Raw genomic sequence first — 23,590 nt, forward strand, 5'->3', positions numbered from 1 at the left:
TAGACCACACATCAGAGATTTTTATCTTGATCACTCATCTTGCTCATGTGTAAATACTGTCTTACAAAGAAGGCTAAAACATTCCATCTGTTTAAAGTGCTAATATTGTACATGCACAGATTACTAAGAATCAGTCTTAAGCACATGACAGGCCAGAAGCATTTAAATGAGGATACTCGAGTAAAGTAACAACACATAATAATCTCTGTCTTCTATGTCAGTGGAGGAAGGCAGGTGCGTTGACCCTCTGATGGTACAGTTGGCTGAGCTGCCTGTCGATATGGGTCCTGGAGTGACAGCTGAGAACTTCATCTTCAATTTGTTCTTCTGTAGTCTTCTGAGGAAGATTACTGTAGGGAATGATAACATTAGAGAAGGATTTGGGGTGGTAGAAGTAGCTACTGAAAATGTTGTATTATCCACATCCAAGCAATTTTCTTTGAACAAATAATTCTCAAAATACGAGGTAGTAGATTTTTACAAAAAGGAGGAGCAGAGGAGATGGCAAGGTTGAAAATTTCTAGGTCAAATTCTAAAACCTGAAAAGGATAGATGGCCAGAAGAGACATATAGATGTTGATTTTGTCTCACAAGGGTCCTTTTCCTTGCAATTTAAAAATGTATGGAACTTCACACCTCAGCTGTGTTGTGCATGCCCCCTCCCCCCATGGGATGAAGAAGATAGACTGAGTCTTTTTCACTTTTGGTTTTGGGACTAGTCCTACTGTTACCAGTAGTATGCTCCATGATACTAAAAATATGGGTTGTTTTTCACTGATGAATTTCAAGGGGTTTTGTGACTCAAAACAGAGTATAACTCAAATATGTAAGGCATAGCTTCAATTTTTTCAAAAATGTGACTCATAATTTTGTGACGTACAACCAGACTGCATATTTGCAATCTATTAATTGCCTTATTAAACGTTCCTAAAGTTTGTCACCTATCTGAGTACTATCATCGCATTCTACTTCTTCTCCAATTAATATGTTGGAAATCTAATCCCTACTATAGTGATACTTGGAAACACGAGGCACTAAAGAAGTAATCAAGTCATGAAGGTGAAATCCTATTGAATGAGATTTGTATATTTCCTTAAAAAAAAGGAAAAAGAGCCAAGATGGAGCTTAATCATAGAATAGGTGCATAGCATATGTGGGGCCAAAATTCAATCCCCGGTACCTTACCAGTGACAGCAAATATTTCAGCTTTCAGTGATACAATAACCTGCTACATCAAACTTGCTATAGGTTTGCCACCACTACATTATTCAGTCAGTTGATAAGAATAAAAGACACAGGAGCAATCTCCTTTCCTTCCTTCTCCCCTCCTTCCTATGAGAACACAACAAGAAGTTACCTTCAAAGCAGAAAGTATGCTCTCACTAGATGTGCAATATGCCATCACCTTAATGTTGGTCTTGCCAGCCTCTAGAACTGTACAAAATAAATTTCTGTTGCTTAAGCCACTAAGTCTTTTGTATTTCTGTTATAATAGCTTGAATTGAATCCCAGTAAATATTTTCAGTGACTTCTGGATTATAAATATGCTTTTCAGGACTGTAGCAATTTTCAATTAGTAAGAGGAAATCTTATTTAAGAATGGAATCACTTCTAAGGAAAATCAGGAGGAAATAGACAAATGGTCTTAGTGACATCATTTGATCCTCCACATCTTGATATACCAGAAGTAAATTCCACCATTAATTGTCATTCACAGAAACTGACAGTTTCTGTAAGTAGTAGCTTGACTATTATTTCCTGCTAAAAATTTTCCAAAGGTTCCAGTGGTTCCTGTCTACCTGATGCTATATTCCTGTTATTGTTTTAAATGCAGTTGGCTATTTGTTGTCTTATAAAAGAATACATTCCATTGCCATGAGATAGACTTTAGTTCAAATCCAGATTTTTCTATTTTTCAGTTACATTACTTAGGGATAGGTAATTAGCCTCCAGACTCAGTTTCTCTCTTTGCAAAACAGAGATAATAATCCTTAACCCCTAGAGTTGTAAACAACCTTAAAGGGAATGATTTAAAGTTATTTATTGAAGTATTTGATCCTTTTCTCATTGACTTGGCCTGGAATTCTGTTGTTTTTTTCTTTAACATCCTGTCAAAGGGCTTGTCTCTAACTTTGCTAGTAAAATAAATAATAGATATAATTAAAAATGTTTGTGTCTAGGTGATCACATATATTTACATGGTCTTCTGTGAACTTTCAACATGAAATTACTGTCTTTTTTTCTCATTTTACATAGAGACAGGTAAGGGTAGTTGAGGATGGATGTTTGAGTCCAGAACTGGGAAATACCAGAGCTGGGGTTTACATTTAGATACTCTTAGTATTCTCCTTTCATGTTGAACTCTTCTGCAGTTCTCCCAAATTAAGCAGAATGAGTAGCACATGTGCTGGAAAGTGACTGGAATAGATTTTCATCATTCGAAAAGGATGAGGCAGAAAATTGACCTGAAAATAGGAGTGCACCTGGATGCCTGAAAAATCATTACTGTCCCCTGTGTCTCCTATCTCTATGCAGCTCTTTGGGAACAGAGTACAAGATAAACAGTTATTCCATAATAAAGTTATTTTCTTACATAGGAAGAGAAAAAGCAAGAGGCTTTCCTGTTGTTTTTATTTTTCTAGAAAAATGGTTTTAATTTCATAAGACCAAGTAGACAAGTTAAAACACCAGCTAGGAAACAAGCTTGGCAGCTTCTAGTCACAGTCATTGGAAGCTACAATTTGCTGGTCCTTTCTGTTTATGCCTCTTTTCTTTTCTCTTTTACTCTGTGAATGCTCAGTAGAAGCAACTGACTCTGGGATTCTGGGAAAATGCCCAGTAAGACGTTATTTATTTAACTGGAAAGACTTTGAAACAATAAATATTTTGAGGGCAGTTTTCCAGCTCTGTTTTGTTATGGGCAAAGGAAGCATGTGTACACAATTGTCTGTTCTACCAGAGATAGAGATACCAGGGTGGTAAGGTAGGGAGTTACCTTGGCAACGTTCTCCACCTGAAAGGCTACTCCTCTGCTCATTTTAAAAGTCATGCATGATGCTGTTAGGAGACCTGGAAATACATAGTATTAAAGCCCAGAATAAAATTGGAAATACTTTTGCTTATATTCCAAAACCAAGTTCGAGAAAAACCAGCACTCGTCAATATTTCCAGAGCCTTTTCATCTATTTCCCCTTGCATTTTAGAAAATCCTTGGTGTCAGACTACATACAGAGTGAATCTACTGACAGCAAGAAGTTTTATGGAAGACACATATTTTCAAAATATTTCTCAATAGTGGGATTTATTAACAAACATTGAGCATTCTCAGTTTTCCTAGCAAAATCTGTGCATCTTGGAGAGGGGCAGTACAGTATCAATTATGGCTTCAAGAAAATCTTGTCAACTTAATATTCAAGTCAGTGCAAGTAAGAACACAATTCTGGATTAATTATACCAAGATTCAAAGATTTAAAACTTGAAAACAATGAGACCTCATACCCAACTCCCCCCCCCCCCCGATCTGCTGACTTTGGTTAGAGTTTGGGTCTGTCATTTTAGTATTTCTTTTCTTTATTAAATTTGGATGGCAAAAAAGCATGGAGATACTACTTAAAATGACCTGAGTCTGTATTTGAAGCCTTACAGATCTGCAGACAACTGACCAAGTGGTTACCAATTAATGGTAGTATGGTGTTATTCAGCTGGTTTCTGTTATTACAATCTTTGCATTTGTTTTCCAAGGCAATATGCAGAGTTATTTTAGTCAACTTCTAACAGCTTGTCAAATTGGAGAAGAATATTTTATATCTGTAAAGGCTACTTTTGGGGAGAAGTTAGCATTCATGTATTTTCTCAAAAGGATGTTAAAAGTCATTTTGAGAAGACCATAGTCTACATATAGTAGGTAGTTCAACACTGCTATTCTTGTGCTTTCAGGAATGTAGTATAGCTTATTATTTAAAGATATGATGGCCTCTAGAACTACACCACTGGTGTAAATCCTGGGCCTACTTTTCATCAACTGTGTGAATTTGGCCAAGTATTTAAGTTCTGTGTACTTCAATTTCTTCCATCCTTTCTTCCCTTCCTTGTTTTCTTGGTTAATATATATTAAATGAAAGTATGGGTGTTCATTATGATATTTGCATACATACATGCCAAATCCAACCATCATTTTTCTACTCCATCCTACTTCCCAATATCTAATAACCATGATTTTATTTTCTGATTGATTTTATTTACCTTCCACATATGAGAGAGAAATGTGTTACTTGTCTTTGTTCTGTGTGGCTTATTTTACTTTACATACTGTGCTACAGTTCTATCTATATTGTGGAAAATGGCAGGATTTCCTTCTTTTCTATGACTGAACAATGCCCCATTGTTACGTATACTATAGTTGCTTTATCTGTTCATCTGTTGATGAACACCCAAGCTGATTCCATACCTTAGCTACTATGGATAGAGATACAATAAATGTGACTGTGCAGGTATCACTTTGATATGCTGATTTCATTGCCTTTGGAAATATGTTTAGAGGAGGTATAATGGTACCATCAGACATTTCTATATTTCTGGTTTTGTGAGGAATCTTTATTGTTATCCTTAATGGCCATACCAATTAACATTCCCACCAACAGCTTATAAGAGTTCATTTTGCTCTACATCCTTGCCAGAATTTGTTATTTTATTTCTCTTTTCTTTCTTTTTCTTTCTCACCCTCTTTCTCTCTCTCTCTCTCTCTTTCTTTCTTTCTTTCTTGCTTGCTTTCTTTCTTTCATTCTTACTTTTTTGATAGTAGCCATTCTTACTGGCATGATTTGGTATCTCATTGAAATTTTGATTTGTTGATTATATGCCTCAGTTTCCTAGTCTGTTAGATAATGATAATAGTGAAACCTACTATACGGGGGTGTTTAAGGATCAATTGAATTACTACAGTATAAGTAAAACATTTTACTTGTAAATATTGGTATTAGTCCCTTTTATTTAATAGAATCTGTAGCTTAGAGTGATGTTTCTTGTCTAGAGGATTCAATACCATATGTTAAGTTGAGGTTGGTAAATCTGAAAGTGATTTACTTCTTTCAAGAATGATAGAAAATAAGCTCTGATCTTCCTTTATAAATTTTCTTGAGATTTCTCATAAGTTATCACAATTAACCACTTGATGATTCATCTTTTACCTAGGTCCATGGCCAAAAAGCCAGTATCCAGATAAAATAGATTTATTTATTTATAGAGAATCTTTTCCAGTCAGGCTGGCCTTGAACTCACTATGTAGCCCAGCTGACCTCAGAGTGGTGGGAATCTTTCTGTTACCTCAGACTGCTGAGTGTGCCAAAATTTTAAACTAAAATAGATCTAGTTAGATCTCTAGTAAGAGTTCTCTTACAATGTGTGTTAGGTTTTTCCTTGCAATAGATTTTAAGAATGAACATGCACACATACATATACAGCTCATGTAATAAATGGGAAGTTCAAGGATCATTTCAGCTCCTTGGCATGGGTGGATCCTGGACTCAAATACTGGCATTTTGAATCTATATTTCTTTCTTTTTCTTCTCTGTAGGCTTCTAGACAAAATGCCTGCCCCTTATCATAAACAGTTTCAGTTTTACATTTCTCAGTTTAATAAGCTCCAAAAACCAAATCAGCAAAACAAAACCAAAAATTCTTTTATTTAATTATGTGTTTATTGAGCCAAGGAAAGAAGGGCTTAATTGACTCTACACTGGTGAGACACTCCAGATCATGCTCACTTTATCCAGAGGAAGTAGGTGCTATTACCAGTCAGATCCAGGCCTCATGCTACTTCTGTGGCCAGGAGCTGAATTTCTAACCAGAAGATGTCAAATGAGAATTTTTGGGCAGCCTACATGGGATCTACTGTAATTCTTCATATTTATTCAGTCAAGCATTTCCAAATGTAGGCTGAGAATGTTTTCTTCCGTATAGTTGATTGTAGAAACATTATTCTTTTTACTTTGTCTGATTAGAAGATACAGACACAACTACAAACACCCTCAGCCACCTTATCTTTAACAAAGGGCCCAAATATATTCACTGGAAAAAAGATAGTCTCTTTAATGAGTGGTGCTAGAAAAACTGGCTTTCCACATGCCAAATGCTAATCCTAGATCCATGTCTATCACCATGCATTAAACTAAACTCAGATATCTAAATGTTAAAACAGAAACACTAAATATCCTGAAGGCAAAATAGGCAGAAATTTGAAGACACATGGGTAGGCAGAGAGTTCATGAATAAAAATCAAACTTCACAGCAAACACTCCCATGAATCAACAACTGGGCTCTCATCTTATTAAAAAGTTTTTACATGTCAAAAGAAATCACCAACACATTGAAAAGAAAACCCACGAATTGCAAAATATCTTAGCCAACTGTCCCACAAAGGGCTTCTATCTGCAACATACAAAGAATTAAAAAATCAAGCCCTCAAGATTCAAAGACCCAATCTAAAAATAAGCATCTGAGATGAATACATGCTTCTTAGATAAAGAAATATAAATGGCAAATAAATACATGAAAAATGTTCAGCATAATTGGTCATTAGAGAAAGACAAATTAAAATAATGCTAAGATTCCATCTCACTCCAGAAAAGATGGTCAAGATCAAGAAATCAACCAATAACAAATGCTAGAGGGGCTCTGGGGAGAGAAAGGAACTCTTCACTGTTGCTAGGAGTGTAGACTGGTGCCACAACATGGAAATCAGTGTGGAGGTTCCTCAAAAAGCTAGGATTAGAGGTTCTATTTGACCCAGCTACTAGGCTTCTGGGCATTTTCTCAGAAGTATTAAAAACATTGTACCAGTGATATATGTACACCCATGTTTATAACAGCACAATTTGTAATAGCCAAGTCTTGGAAACAACCCAAATGTGCATCAACTGAGGAGATGGTTTAAAAAAATGTGGTATTTTTAGTAGTACTCAGCTATAAAGAAGGATCACATTGAAGTTTTTATATGTAAATGGATATGAGGAGATCATACTCAGAAGTGAAATAAATCCAACTCACATGTGTAAATATCACATTGTCTCCCTAGTATACGAAACTGAAAGAGCAAATAAGGTCGAAAATCTATAATAAATGTTTTATAAGGGTAAGAAACTGCTCAAAGAGAAAAGTAACTAGATTGGGGAAAGGTTGAAAGAAGGAAGGGAAAAGGAAAAGGATATAAATTTGTATATATGTAAATTTAAAAGATATAAAACACACACACACACACATATATATATGGTAGCTAAGGTGATCATACTACTAACTTTATTTCTTCTTAGAAAGAAACAGTTAATATTCATTATTAGATCAATTTTGCATATCTGTATGTGCTAAAGTAAGCAACTCTTTTGAAGATAACAATGTGCAATGTAAAAACCATTGTTAAATTCTATCATCTTGTTTTGAAAGCCTATATTGCTGTTGTTCTTGAGCTTGCTGTTTTTTGTTAGTCTCTTTTGTTTTTTGTTTTTCTTTTCTTTTTTAAATTAAAAAATTTAACTGACATATCTTCATAGTCTTAAAAAAAAGAAAACAGACAGACAAACAAACAAGGAGATGCACTATCTTTTAAAATATAGTGTACCTTCAATGTTGAAAGGAATACCAGATTGGCATTTGAGTTGGGGCCTACGGCTTAAATGCCTTGAAATATCTTAAGAACTGGCTTAAAAGCTTTGGAAGATTCTTTCACTTCTTTCTACTTTAGTAGCATATGCTGGGTATGTTTTTTCCCTAACTCTTCTGGCACTAGGAGGATGAAGAAATTAATGTTCATCGCTACTTTAATATGCTTATGTCTCAGGGATTACATGTATCTCAACAATGCTTTCCTCTGCATTCCTTCATGTGTAATTATGAAACAGAGATTGTTCCTGTTTTAATGTTAAGAACCTAAAACTGTTTCTTCTTCTATTATCTTTTCCCTTTAAAATATATTATGTACCTAGGTATTGTTAGTGTTAGTAATCTTGCGGAGCTTGTAATGCACAGTTCCAATCCCCTGAAATTTTTCCAGTTCTGTTCTTTGTTCTAGATGTCAGATCTCCTGCCTCTGATGTATTATTCACTGTATGATTTTCACAGAACAGATGCATTATTTACAGTGTTGTAGGATTTGTGAACTTCTACAGCTTTCTTGTAAATTTGTAAATTTCACAGTGGGTTAGACTAGATTGTTGAATACAGTTTGCACAGACATGATTTATTGACTTCTTTATTCTCGGGATGTTATCTTGTTTCTAACTTACATTGTGGAGGAAAAATATTGATTTATGTATTAAGATAGTCTATCAGTTATATTCTTCTAGAACTTACAGAGTTAGTGATATTTATCTACAGGTATTGTGAACCAAATAATGTCTATGTGCAGTGCCTAGAATTTCTTGGTTTGAGCTCAATCTCTAGATAAGAATACAGGAAATTATTTGCCACAGGAGGGCAGTAGGGTGATGCATCCCAGAGCTAAGAGTCTGTAGGCCTTTTCTTTCCTATGGGAAGATTGGTTCTTGAATTTTTAAATAAAAGGTTTTTTTTTTTTTCTTTATTACTATACTACACTGGGCTAAGATTGGCATGTAATTCTCATGCTAATTATCGTAACGCTGTAATTTTCTCTAGATAGTGAAGTGCTGGTAAATAATAATCTGATGGGGGAGGAAGAATGGAAGAAAGTCAAGATTTATACCAACAAAATGTTGCTTTTTTGCTTTTGTCTAGTGTAAGTGTTCCTATACCGACTGATTTCAAGTTATTAGATTGACATCACTGAATGTGGAGTTGGCAAGAGATGTGAACGGTACACTCAGATAAGCCAGTTCTGGCACACCTCTGTCATTCTCATTCACAATCTAAAATGAATTTTTCCCCAGATGTTTGTATCTTAATGAATTCTTCTCTAACATCCTAAAACTAAGAAAATGCACTTCTTTCTTTCTTTTTTTTTTTTTTGTCTTTTTCCTTTTGGTTGTACTGGGGATCGAACTCATGACTGCCTGCTTGCAAGGCAGGTGCTTATGCTGCTGAGCTAAATCCCCAGCCTTGAAAATGCATTTCTTATAGCTTTTTGTTCTGTTTTGTTTTTCCACAGTATATCTAGCACAAGGATTTAGAACTTTTAATTCTGTGACAATTAAAGATTAATCTATATATAGAAAAACTTACAAACTATGAGTAAGTATCAATTGACTTGTCAAAGAATTCTCAGTCACAGTTTAGATAAGCCTTGGATCAGCTACTTATAAAATAACAATATGAAACGTATTAACTAGTGTTAATTTCCTATTTTATGAAATTCTGTATTATTTCTAACCTTTTTTGTTTTGTTTTTAAAATTAAAAAAGAAAGAAACAGTGTTGCCACCATCCTAGACTCTCCTCTTAACTCCTTCTAGTCATTACTTCCTATTCTTATATACTCTAATGCTATAGATTAATTTTGCCTATTTTTAAAGTTACTACAAATGAATTCATGTATTATGTACAGTGATATTTTTTGTCTACCTTCTTTTGTTCTTGTGTGATCAATGAATTTTGTTGCAGGTAGCTCAACTCAGTTCTCATTTCTGTGTATAATATTCTATTATATGAACATACTACAGTTAATCATACACTTTATTGTTGATATTTTCATAGTGTCCAATTTGAGCTACTAGTAATGGAGCTAATATATTCATTTTGATGTCTGTCTTTGATCAATAAAACCACAAAGGCCTCCTTGTCACACGCATAGGAGCTGAACATATTGGTAATATGATACACGTGTATCAGTGTTTTAGATCTTAAAGACATACTGTTATGGATTAAGAATTGGTGGTCAACTTAACTCCAGCTATATTACACCAGCATGGCATTGAGTGAAGATCCTCCACCTGAGGAAAGTTTTCAGGATAAATAGGTGGAGAAGAAGGGAGGTGTTGAGACACTGGGGCAATGATTCATTACTGCATTGCATTGAGGCATTATGGGTTCTCCTACGAGTTGCTGTTTGAACTGTTAGGTTTTCTTGGAGAAGCTTTAGTCCTACATTGAGTATTACTTCCTGGCTCTAGAGGGGAAGATGTGTGCTAGTTGGTCTCCAGGATCGGTTCATCATGCTGGCTGCCTGACACATGCTTGTGCTTGTTGTCGGAAGAGCTCAGAGCTTCTGTGTCACTGAGAATGGCTGTGGTGCCTTTCAGGACAGCCCTGATCTTTGTTGTGTGACTTCTTGGCTCCAGCATAGAATGCTCATTCCATCAACACAGCTCCTTCACCCCACTGACATGGACTTTCTGGCTTCCACCGCTGACCCTTGGGCCTTCCCAGCATGGATCCATAAAGAGATGGGCATGAGTACTTTTTGTGGGCTCTGGACCTCCAGTTGGACTTGTGGGAAGCTTTGGCATGAGCTCTGGGTTCCTATCTGGACTCATGTGGGACATTGTTGTGGGATTTAGGCCCTTGACTAAATATTCTATGTCTTTGGTGTTGCAGTTAGATTTCTGCATTTTCTTGTGTTAACTCTAGCTGATCATCATAAAAATAATATTATAAACTACATGTCCTGATTCTAATTGTTCTCCACACAACCGCTAAATACAACACATACTAACTGAAGGATCAAGCATAGAAAGATAAATGAGACCATGTTCTTGAGTCAGAGAGAGGATGGTTTTATGTTACAGAGGAAATGTTTATTCAGCTATAAACTTTGGAAGAGAAGTCACAAGTCCAGCTTCACATGGCGCAGTTAGCTAGTGGTTATCTATGTCTGGCAACTAGTGAGTGGAGTTGGTGCAGCATGACTTTGGGGAATCTAGTCAGTATTTGGGCATTTAGGCAGATGAATACTCAGAAGCAAGGAAGATGTTCATAAATTCAAATAAACATTTACTGAATACCTCGTATGTACCTGATAGTATTAGCTTTCCTGATACTGGACATAGTGCCTAAAATTCACAACTTACAAGAGGAGAGATTTAGTTTAGCTCATGTTTTGGGAAGATTCAGTCCATATTTGACTGGCTTCAAGGCATGAAGATCATAATGGAATAGTTTGGCAGTGAAAAGTTTCTTAGTTCATGGTAGGCAGGGAGAACACAGAAACAGTACCAGAGAAGAACACATGAGGGGTAGGATACAGTACCCAAGGCCACAGCTCTGTGACCCACCCAGACACAGTCAGGAGCATGCTTCACTAATCTGCTAGGAAAATATTTTAACCCAGTATAGTTGACATATCAGGATTCACAGTCATTACTCACCCCATGTCAATGTCACACATCCAACTCATCTCCTTAATTAATACTTACTCTCCAAAATAAACAAAATTGACAAACCTCTAGCTGACCCTATAAAGAAAAATGAAGAAAAAGACCAAATTCACACAATCAGGACTCAAAAGGGGGAAATTGCTACAGATCCCATGGAAATTCAAAAGATCATGAATACCTACTTTGAAAATCTCTACTCATATAGAGTGGAAAACACAGAGGAAATGGAGATTTCTAGAAACATATGAACTACCTAAGCTCAACCAAGAATATCTAACAATTTTGAATAACCCAATACCACCTATTGAAATTGAAAATATAATTAAAAACTTACCAACAGAGAAAAGCAAAGGTCTTGATTGATTCATGGCTGAATTCTACAAGAAATTAGGAGATTTGATGCCAATACTAAACTTTTCAATGAAATAGAAAAGGAAGCAATCTTCCCTAAATCATTCCTGGAGGCAAATATCACTGTCATAGCAAAACCAGAGAGAGAGCAAGCAAAAAAGAAGAACTAAAGACCAATCTCACTAATAAACTTTGATGCAAAGATTCTCAATAAAATACTGGCAAATCGAATGCAGCAAATCATTAAGAATATTATACATTATGACCAAGTAGGATTCATCCTAGGAATGCGTGGATAGTTTAACATATGCAAACCAATAAGTGTAATACAAAAACAAAAATCACAGAATCATCTCAATACATGCAGAAAAAGCTTTTGATATAGTCCAACACATGTTCATGGTAAAAACCCTTCAGAAACTCTCAAAACACAATGTTTACCTCAGTCTTATAAAGGCCATCTTTGACAAACCAATAGTCAACATCATACTAAATGGACAAAAACTGGAAGCTTTCACTTTAAAATCAGGAGCAAGACAAGGATGTCCACTATCACCATTCCTATTCAATATAGCTCTGGAAATACTAGCCAGAACCATCAGGCAAGAGAGAGAAATAAAAGGAATAAAAATAGGAAAGGAAGAAGTTAAATTATCACTATTAGCAAATGACATGATTGTCTACATAGAAAAACCAAAAAATTCTATTAAAAGACTATTTGAAGTAATAAGCACTGTAGCTGGATACAAAGTCAGTGCTCAAAAATCAATAGCATTCTTGTACACAAACAAAAAACTCACCAAGAGACAAATTATGGATATATCACCCTTTACCATAGCATCTAAAAAAATGAAATACTTAGGAATCAATCTAAGAATGTAAACAACCTATATGCTGAAAATTGTGCTATGCTAAAAAAGGAGATTGAAGAGGATATTAGAAAATAGAAGGATATTCCTTGGTCTAGGCTAGGAAGAACCAACATTGTGAAAATGGCCATAATCCCAAAAGTCTTACACAGATTTAATGCAATCCTAATCAAAATACCATTAAGATACCTCACAGATCTAGAGAAAACACTCCTAAAATTCATTTGGAAACAGAAGAAACCTAGAAAATAGCAAAGGCAATCTTGGAAACAAAGGCAAGGCAGGAGGCATTGCAATTCCTGACTTGAAACTATACTACAAAGACACAATGATAAAATCAGCATGATAGTGGCAAAGAAATAGACCTGAGGATCAATGGAACAAATTAGAAGATGCAAACACAACTACAGAGACACACAGCCTCCTAATGTTTAACAAAGGGGCTAAACATGTTCACTGGAAGAAGTATAGCATCTTTAATAAATGGTTCTGGAAAAATTGGCTTTCCACATGCCAAAGACTGAAACTAGATCCATGCCTATCACAAACTAAAGTCTAAATGGACCAAAGAGCTAAATATTAAAACAGAAACACTAAGTCTACTGGAAGACAAGGTAGGCAGAAGTCTTGTAGACATAGGAATAAGCAGAGAATTCATGAACAAAATGCAAACTGCATGAGAAACTCTTCAAAGAACCGATAACTGGAATCATATAATTGAAAAGTTTCTGCACTTCAAAAGAAATCACCAATAGAGTAAATAGAAAACTCACAGAATAGGAAAGAATTTTAACCAGCAACCCTACAGACAAAGAACTTATATCCAGAATATACAAATAATTGAAAAGCATCAAGCCCCTCAAATTCAAAGACCCTCTCCAAAAATGGGCATCTGAGATGAACACACATTTCTCAGATAAAGATATACAAATGGCAAATAAATAAATGAACAATGGTTCACCATCACTGGTCATTTGAGAAATGCAAATTAAAAGACCAATGAAATTTCATCTCACACCATAAAGAATGGCTGCCATCAAGAAATGAACTGATAATAAATGTCGACGAGGCTGCAGGGAAAAAAAGGAAAACGGCTTTACTGCTGGTGGGAGTTAGACTGGTGCAACCACTATGGAAATCAGTATGGAGATTTCTCAGAAGACTAGGATTGGAAGTTCCATCCAACCCACCTATTCGTCTCCTAGGTATTTTCCCAGAAAAACTGAAAAGGTCATGTCACAGTTATATATGTGCACCCATGTTCATAGCACCACAATTTGTAATACTTAAATCTTGGAAATAATCAAGATGCCCATTAACTTCAGAGTGAATGAAAAAGTTGTAGTATTTTAAACAATGGAACATTACTCAGCTATAAAAATGATGATCTTGAGGCCTTCATAGGCAAACGGAGACAACTTGAGGCTATTCTCATTAGTGAAATAAATAAAATCATACTTGTAAATATCACATTGTGTCTCTAGTGTAAAAAGTAATAAGAATTGTAGGAGTAATGAAACCCAAAATATGTAATTGGTATTGTAAAAAAAGAGAGGAAAAGAACATGCTCTAAAGGATATAACTGCATGTATGTTTAAGTGTGTAGGATTGATAAACAAATTACTAAATTTTTGTTGGATCATTGAAGAGAACTGTTTGCAGGTTCACTGTTTGAATGTCCACTTTGTATCCTTTACTTTATAACTTAAACAGCTGTTTCTAAGAAGAGAATATATAATTATCAACTAGTTTTTTCTTATTGTTTAATTTTTTGAAATTATATATTATTTCTACCCTTTTTCTATTTTGTTTTTTCTTTAAATAGAAAAATTACTCTCCAAAACAAAAGAAAGAAGGAACATAAAAGTAAGTGCAGTATTCCACTTGATGCAATACAACTATCCCCCTATATGAATGAAAATACAATACTTCTTGACCCCAAGGCTCAAGTATTTCATTATTTTTAAAAGTCCAAATCTTTTTTCAGATTTAAGGTAAACTCTTAGTTGTGAACTTCTGTAAAAATTAACAAGAAATTATATGATCTGAAGGCACAATGGCATAATGTAAACATTCTTATTCCAAAGGGGAGGAAATATGGGTGGATAAAAATTTAGTCAAAACAAAACAGAAAACCAGCAAGGAAAAACACTAAGTCTTGCTGCTCTGTGTCTAGGATCTGAGGCAATGGTGGTAAAGTGTAAGTTCCAAAAGGGATGAGTGGACTGGCTTCACCAAGGGGCTGCAGCTTTCCTTGTTTGACATTTCACAATCTTTGCATCTCTGAAATGCCTGTTTAGCTTCATTCTCAGTGCCTCATGTGGCGAATTCTTAAGAGTTCCTTGTCTGGGTTTCCAGGCTTTCCTGTGAAATCTTGGTGGAAGAATCTCTGGCCTTACAAGTTTTGCATTCTGCATACTAATAAAAGTAGCCTCATGTGGAAGATGCCAAGATGTGCTGTCAGCCAAAGAAGCAACCAGGCCCTTTGGACCATGGCTACAACAGACTATAAGCACCGAAACATGAATCCTGGTGAATCAATTCCCTAGTTCTTTTTTATGCAAAGGTTCTCAGGAACTCTCTTCTCAAAGGATATTGACACACTCTTGACTCTGTAGTGGATGCGATCTAGGTGATTCCTGAGATGCCCTTAATGTCTTTCTTATCCTTTACAAAAAACTGTTCTTGCTTTCAATTTCATGGTACTAATTTCTTTAGCAGTAACATTTCCTTTGGCTCCAACTTTATACATGGCTCCTTCTGGGTTAGAATTTAAGCTTTTCAAATTTTTTTCTGCCTTTTCCACAATGTCTCACTATAAATCTGGCTAAAAGCAGCCAGTAGTTCTCATGTGATACCCTGAATGTTGGCTGGCTTTGAAACTTCCTCTGCCAGATTAAGAAATCCAACACTCATAAACCCAGTCTCCTGCAGTCTCAGATTTTGGGAAAAATGCAAACAAATTTTCTGCCATGGTAGCATATAGTCCAAATGGTAGTAGAGTGTTTTTCCCAAGTGAAACCTCCTGCATCTGGCTTTTACCATCTTTATGCCTATCAATAGTTTGGTTTTTTTGAACTCTGACCAGAACCACTATCAGCCTCTGCTTTGAGCATTTTAAGATGTCTCTAAACCTCTCCAAATTGTTCCTGTGAGCCAGTTTTAAAGGCTGGTTTAAAGGCTGCACATGATCATGCACAGTCATGGCAATGACCCCATTTCTCCAGCACCAATTTTCTGTGTTAGTAGGCTTTCCATTTGTTAGACATGATACCCAACATTCACAGTATCAGAGGACTGGTTTAATTTAGCTCTTGGTTTGAGGATTAAATCCATAAATCACCTAGCTTCAAGGCAGGAACATCATAGTAGAAGTGTATGGTAGAAAAAATTTGGTTAGTTTACATCAGCCAGAAAGCAGAGCAGAGGAACAGTGACAGAGAGGAAATGAAAGAAAATATATAGTACCTAATGCCATTGATCTATGACTTTCCCAGACCTACCAAGGAGAGCATTATTTGCTGGGATTTTATTAATTCAATGAATTGGCATATCAGGGCCAACCGTCACATAGTTACCATAGTAGATGCTGGTGATACTATGGTGATTAAAATACAGTTGTGTTCTCAAGAAACTTATACTGTAGTTACATTGATAGGCAAGCACAAGAGGAATGAGTGGAGATGACACAGCCAGTTACTGATTGCACTTATGGTTACTTACCTTGATAAGAGCATTACAAGTTTCACAGGGGAGAACAAAAGCACATGTCATAAGGAAACATAAGAAGAGGGTGGGGAGTTAGCAGGGGAGGAATTGGGAGGAAAGAGGTATGAAAGCCTGAGTTGAATCCAGAACAATGATTAGAGCTAGGCATGGTAGTGGAGCATATAATACAAGCACTCATGGAGGCTAAATAAAAAAGATAAGTTCGAGATGATCCTTGGCTACATAATGAGTTGTAGGTCAGCCTTAGATCTAGCAAGACTTTGTGTTAAAGAAATAAGAGAAAGAAGAGAGGAAATTAGAAACAAAGGAAGGAAGATTACATAGAATAATTGCATTAGTATATCTGGAGTGGAATCAGCCATTGTATTTTTAAGTTCTCTTAAGGATTCCTGTTGAGAACCAGATCTATAACAGTGGTTGCCAAAGTAGAATACCCATAACTGGAGCTAAGACATCACATGGCCCTCGTCAGAAATGCACATTCTCATCCTCCCACTTCCCAAATTTCTGCATAGGAAACTCTGAAGATAGAATATGGAAATTTGTGCCTTGACAAGCTCTGCTGTTGATTCTGATATCTGTTAATTTGAGAACAAACATTGCAGTTGTCAGAATAGTATCAGGATCTGGAGGTCTTGTGATGGGCAGAGATATCTGAGCAAAGAGCTAGAAACTCTGACTTACTACTTCTGATTAAGGGACTTTATAGAGTCTCTTGGGGGTGGAATGAGAAATCTTAAGGATATCTCTCTAAACACTAAAACTAAACTATTTCTTCTGCAAATTGCTTGTCCTTCTACTTTGTTAATTTACATTTTCCTCTTAATTCTGAATAAATGAAATCAAATAGAAGTTAAGTGTTTCAAAAATGGCTTCTTCTGTTCATCATAATGCATTTGAGATTCACCCAAATTGTGGAGTTCCATAAATTTGTTCTTTGTATTTTAAAAATGAAAGCTGGGTGTCATGGTGCACACCTGTAATCCCAGCACTCAGGAAAATTGTGAATTCGAGACCAGCCTGAGCTACAAAGTGAGCTCAAAGCCTGATCTTCATGAAAAGACCCTGCCTCAAAAATAACTAATAAATAAAAAAATTATAAATAAATAAAATAAAAATGATGGCACAGAATTTAAAAACAAAGTAATAGGAGATTAACACTGGTTAATGTATTGCGCATTGTTAGCTTCAAAGAAGTTGTTCAGATTACAAGATACACAAGATAGATAACTATACCACTAATGAAAAAGTTTATTTTTTATTACTGCCCAATGTTCCATCATTTAGATACACAACAATTTATTGCTTTGTTTACCTATTAATTGATATAAGGATTGATTGCAGTTTTTGGAAACTGTAATTCATATATCAGACCAACTCGGGGGAGGACAAAAAGAAAAAAGCTAATTGGAAGATTCTCTTGCCTGGGAATTTTAGGCCCCAGCAGTAAGGGTACCTGCTGCTGTGGGGAGCTGTTTTAGTGATGCTGTTCAGGGACTAGAAAATAGATACCTACCTAGATTTCTGTTACTTTTTCTGAGTATTAAGGAAATCATCTCCTTTTCCATGAGTCTGAACTAAAGTGCTTCTTTTAAATTTCTCTCAGCAGTGATGTCCAACTCTAGGTTTTGTCTAAACATTAGTGTAGGAAAAAAATAAAATGGTAAACTCCTCTTCGGCTTGGTGGAACATTTAAACCTGGGATTCTTTCCAGTTTACCTGCTATTGGTCGCTTCAAAGAATCCTCAAATGTAGCCGTTTTGGGCATTCTGTATAGTTTTCATAATTCTGTTTAGTTGTAGATATAAGTGAAGTATATTTACTCTTTCCTATGCAATCCAGAACATTCTTTGAGTTTTAAATACTTAATATTATATTTTAAAATTCTAATTTGTTTCCTTTAAAAACCTTGGTGATATTTCAAAATAACTTGTTTATATTTGTAATTCCTACTTGTGTTTCTGGCAATGATTATAAATATATATTTTATTTCAGTATCTGAAATATTTGTGAATATCTGCTTATTTCTTTGTTTTTGCAGGTGAATTCTTAGTATAAAAATTTATTTCATGAACTGTTACCAGTGGGAATTCTTTGAAGCTCAGGGTGAGAGTAGATTATCCCAAGAATAAATTTTATTTGCTTCTAACTGGTTCCTGGGGGTATTAGCAGAATGGGACCAATTTAAACTAAATTCATAACTTGAAACTTTGTAGGCAACCTGTGTTGTGTAACTTGAGACAATGAAATGCACTTGAAGTTTAATTTGTGCATGATAAATTCTGGGCATTTGTTTTTCTTTTTCTTGGTTTCATATTCTAGCAAAGTAAAATCCCATGCATTTCCATGGAATATTTTTTTTCAATTTGCCTATTTATTTAAAAGATTTTTGGGTTCATGATTCTATGAGGCCGAGTCCCACACTGCAAAACTCTCACGTCCTTTAGAGCTTTAAGCTCTCACGGTCATAGCCATTACCAAATCCATGAGAAATCCACTCATGGATCTCTCAGTGAAGACTGAGAAATATGAGATTTGGAGCTGATCGTAACTCCCATTCACTCCAAAGGACAACAGGTGACAGCCCAACATTTGGACCATGGTCTGTTGCCTCACCTGGCTGTGACTTCCGGAGCCAGGCCTCTCACCAGATTTTATCTTAGGGACCACTTCCTGTCCCCCTCCCCCCCCCGAAAAAACTATGCTTATTTATAGCTTATCACACTAAGGACAAGTTTATAAAACTCTATCTTTAAGCCTTTGTTTTGCTCTTCTCCTTTCTTTCTTCCCCATTCCCCTCCTCCTGCTGCATGCTGACCCATTCCCTGCCGAGATGAGGGAGGTGCACCCAAACAATGTTGGCAGGTACTGCTGCTTTAAGCTCTCATGCCATTTTCTATCTCCGCACGGGATCCGGCTCTCATGCTGCACCCTACTCTGCATGCCTGAGAGTAGTCCTGGCTCCACATGATGGCCCAGCTCCGTGTAGGTCCCAGCTCCCCACTGCACCTCTGCGAGCAGTCCCAGCTTCATGCTGTAAACCCAGTTCCATGCTCCACCCCCACCCTGTGCACATTTCCAGAGCAATTCCAGCTCCACTCCAGGTGTGCGTGCCTGGGGTCTCACCCCGCCCACTCTGCATGTGCCGCCCCCACCCTGGGCGCACCCTGCCCACCCTCAAAGTTTCGTCTCTGCCCTAGGCGCTGTGCATCTCCCAAACTGTCCCAGCCCCCACACCCCAAATGCAAGCGCTGCTCTGAGCACAAACACAGATAACCAGCAGCTCAGCAGCTGGGCTCAGAGATGCTATTTCTTGGTCCACACCAGCCTTCTTTTTTTTTTTACAGCCTCAAACCATTTAATCAATGTTCATTTAGGTTAAATAAGCCAACAATAGACAAGAATTTGGCTGATAAACCGGAAAGTGGCCACCTGATAATTTTGCCAGCCTTGTTTATCAATTAAAGCCTTCAGTAATCTCTGTAGCCTCATATGAGATACCTCAACTAAAGTTCAGATGACTAAGACAGTTCATTGTTGCTAATCAGATGCTGTATTCCTGTTTTCAGATATAAAGTTCAGATTGTTTCTGCTGTCTTCTTTTTGTGTTCCAGCCATGAAAAATGTTTTCTTTCATATCCAGATATTCACTTAGAGGTGTTTCACAAATTTCTTTGGCATTCATATGTCAAAATGCTCATGGTTAATAGCCATTTAATGTTTTATGTTAAGCTTACTGCCTATATTATACTATACCATTACCCATCTTCTAAATGTTTAACAATTAAAATTAAGAGGTAATTATAAATTCCTTTTGCTGGAAACCACTAGTAATGTTCTATGTTAAGCTTACTGGCTATATTATACTGTAATGTTACCAATCTTCTAAATGTTTAACAACTAAAATTAAGAGATAATTATAAATTCCTTTTGTTGGAAATCACTAGGTCTTTTCCAGAGCAAGGGTTATATGATACATACAAAACAACAAAACCAACACTGTGGCAGAAGCCAAACTTAAATCTTTCCCAGCCTGTCTGCCTGTCCTGGCTCAGCCCTCCACCAAGCCATAACTAACTACATTCAACTGATATTAAATGACACCATAGCTGATCTCTCTCCTAAATAAAAAGGTAAAAATTAATTAAATAGGCCATCCTCCAAAAATCAGATGGCTTTAGACATTTTACTAACATAAAGAGATACTTATATATGTCATAAATGATATGTCAGTTCCTAAAATTCTCTAGACCTTGTCCTCCTTATGGGAAGCCATTACTAAAGTCATAAATACCCTGTTGATTATATTTGACTCCTGCATACTTACTTAATTCTATAGATACCTTCTATAAACCAGATCCCAAAACAAAAAGGCAAAACTTGACCTTCAAACCTCATAGAGACATCCATAATATGGCTTTACATGTTTTCAACAACAGAGATAACAATAACACTTGTGATGCTTGGAGTTCTGAGACAGGTAAACTGACACAAGGTGGAGCTGCCTGGGCCCCCCATGGACCATGCCTCAAATGCAGCAGAAGGACTTTGGGCAAGAGAGTGCCCCATTCTGGCATTACTTTAAGACCTTACACCAGGGCTACTGGAATGTCCTAGCCACCAGAGAGTGGGTAAGCCATCCTAACTTCTAACCCTCACAGGAAATGCCAACACTACCAGATTCATCACTGACAGATCTGCTTAAACTTGCTGCTGAAGACTTACGGGGCTCAGGGCCAACAACAGCCCACTTTAAGGTGTCCATCTCTGGGTCCCAAGTCCCACTAAAAGTCTCAGGTAAGTTTGTTTTCTGTATATGTGGACATAGAGGTCATATATACAGAGTTCTTCCTGAGTTTTCAGGCTGCTATATTAAGTCTTCAGTCTCTAGGGGATATTGATGGCCAACCCATGCCATTTACAAAGGACCTATTTCATGCAGGTTCCAGATTGCTTCTTCCCAACCCACGCAGTGGTGCCAAATCTTCCCCCCACCACTCACTCTACAGTCCTAAATCTTAAAAAATGCTTTTTATTCCCTTGTGTTTATACAGACTTACCCAGACACTGAGGCCTCCACAGCTTACACCCAGTATTGCTAGTAAACCTCTCCTCAGTGATACAAACCACCCCCTTCCTTTCCTATTCACCAATTTCTCAGACACAACCCTGGTCAACACTGACAGATAAATTTTGCCTTCCCACCTTTGTTTATACTTTTTCAGGATACATAAAAGCCTTTCCCACAACCAGGGAAACTGCTGATATACTTACTGAAGTCCTATTCCAGCAAATCATCCGAAGGACTACAACCAAATTAGAGCAGTCTATACCTAGTCTTCTTGGCAACCTCAACAGTGGTCAAAGTTACTAGACTGCCATCCTGGTTCCACTCAGGCTAAGTGGTGCCCTTCCAGCCCTAAATGTAACCATCTTTTGCCTACTCATCTCAATCTCACCAAGGCCTCACAGCCACAACTCTGAGGCTGTCATGTTTGTTATCCAATTTGGTTTCTAATTTCTTATCTTTTTTGCAGCAGGATTCTCAACAGTATTTCCTAAAGACTCTCACATCATGCATACCAGAGACAAGCCTTACCTATGTATCCTCTTAAATTTTACCCTTTCAGATGGGGGAATAATCATCTCTCACAACTTCACTCCTCCTAAACTTCAATCCTCCTAACCCCACATTTATTTTTCAGAACTCTTTCTTACTGTGGCAATGATTCTACTTCAATGTGGTCCTGATATAAATGACGTCTAAATCAAAGGTATCTTCCCTTCTACCTCACCTGGATCCTTAAATATGATAGTACCATGCCTCCTTATAAGAACCTGCCTTTTTTTTTCCAGTCTAATATACAGGCATTCACCAATAATAAACTTGTCCTGGCTAAAACACCTGACACCAGCTTCTACCTGGGCATCAACTGTCATCCCATTGACTACCCTAAACCCCAGTACAGTGCCCCATTCCAGCAGGAAACAGTAAAAGAAAGAAATCTCCACCCTTTTTTCTAATAATAATAATCATAAGATGGGTATGAAAGGGTTTTGGCCCAGACAGGACACTGTAGCCAGTAAAGCCTTAGAGGCAGAACCAAGGAGCTCTGTCTTCCCTGCCCCTAGGCATTTATCTATGTCTCTATCTTGCCCATCCCTGGGAATTTACCTGTGGCTCTATCTTCACCATCCCTAGGAATTTGCCTCTGGCATGAAATGAATACCAATGAGGTACCTGCACATCACTAATGCCCCTCAGGTACCATCCCCGCCCTAAGCTACATGTATGCCCCCACTCCACATGTCTGACGGAGAGATTCCCAGACCCCGTGTGATGCTGGACCCTAGAGGTTCGAGGAGTCTCTCCCTGCATTCTTCAAATAAAGGTCATTTATATTTCATACTTCTTATCTTTTCAGCTGCGCTACAATTCTATCAGTGACTTTTTGAGTTTTATTTTCCCAAGTGGAAATCTGATCTTTAAGAATAAAATGATTTAGTATAACTAGATAACATTATTCAGACATGAGAGTGTGCAATCTTTGCAAGGACTTATTACTAGTATATCCAAAAGGAGTATCCCTGCACTGCAAGTATACTTCACTACGACTATTCTCCCTTGAGTTTGGCAGCAGTCATGGTGTATTAGTTGGTTATGTTATGTGGGTTGTGTGCCTTTGTATCTGTAATACAATAGGATGGTATCATTTTTTTCTAAACTCGAATTTTATTTTCTTTTTTTCTGCAAAAATAAACCACTGTTTAAAAGGCAGCAGTTGACTACTTGTGTAGTAAATGGTGTTCCTGTTGAAATGATACACTATAGGATGTTGTGTTGACTTTCTTCTAATCATAAATGTTTGTGATCCTCTGAGATAAAATCATCTCTGCATCCCAAATCAGATGCTGAGAAGTGATCCAATCAGGTAACATAGTAGCTTTTATACTTTCAGAGCTTCTCAGTTTTTTCCCAGAAAAAATATTAGAATGTCAGTATATAAAACATATTAAATTAGTATTTCTATGGGAAGAATTTATAAATTCAAAATTTATGATCTTTTTGCTGTAATACTATTACATGAGATCATTTTAATGAAATATATTTGCAAACTTTGACAATTTTAAATGTATAGTATTTACTGATTTTTCTATTTGATAAGATATTGTGCTTAAAGCCCTATATTTCACATATTTCTAGTTTATAGTTATAAAAAACCCAGAAAGCCCAAAAAGCTATAATTTGCTCAGAGAAAGAAAGTAAAATGAGATACACTGTGTTTCTACTGAGTGCTGGTGTCCAGAAATGTTCCAAAGGTATAGCCAAACATATTTGTTAGTTTACCTGAATTTTTGGGAG

Source organism: Cavia porcellus, unplaced genomic scaffold (genome assembly GCF_034190915.1).
Source record: "Cavia porcellus strain 051 isolate PalLab524CR breed Dunkin Hartley unplaced genomic scaffold, mCavPor4.1 scaffold_13, whole genome shotgun sequence".
NCBI lineage: Eukaryota > Metazoa > Chordata > Mammalia > Rodentia > Caviidae > Cavia > Cavia porcellus.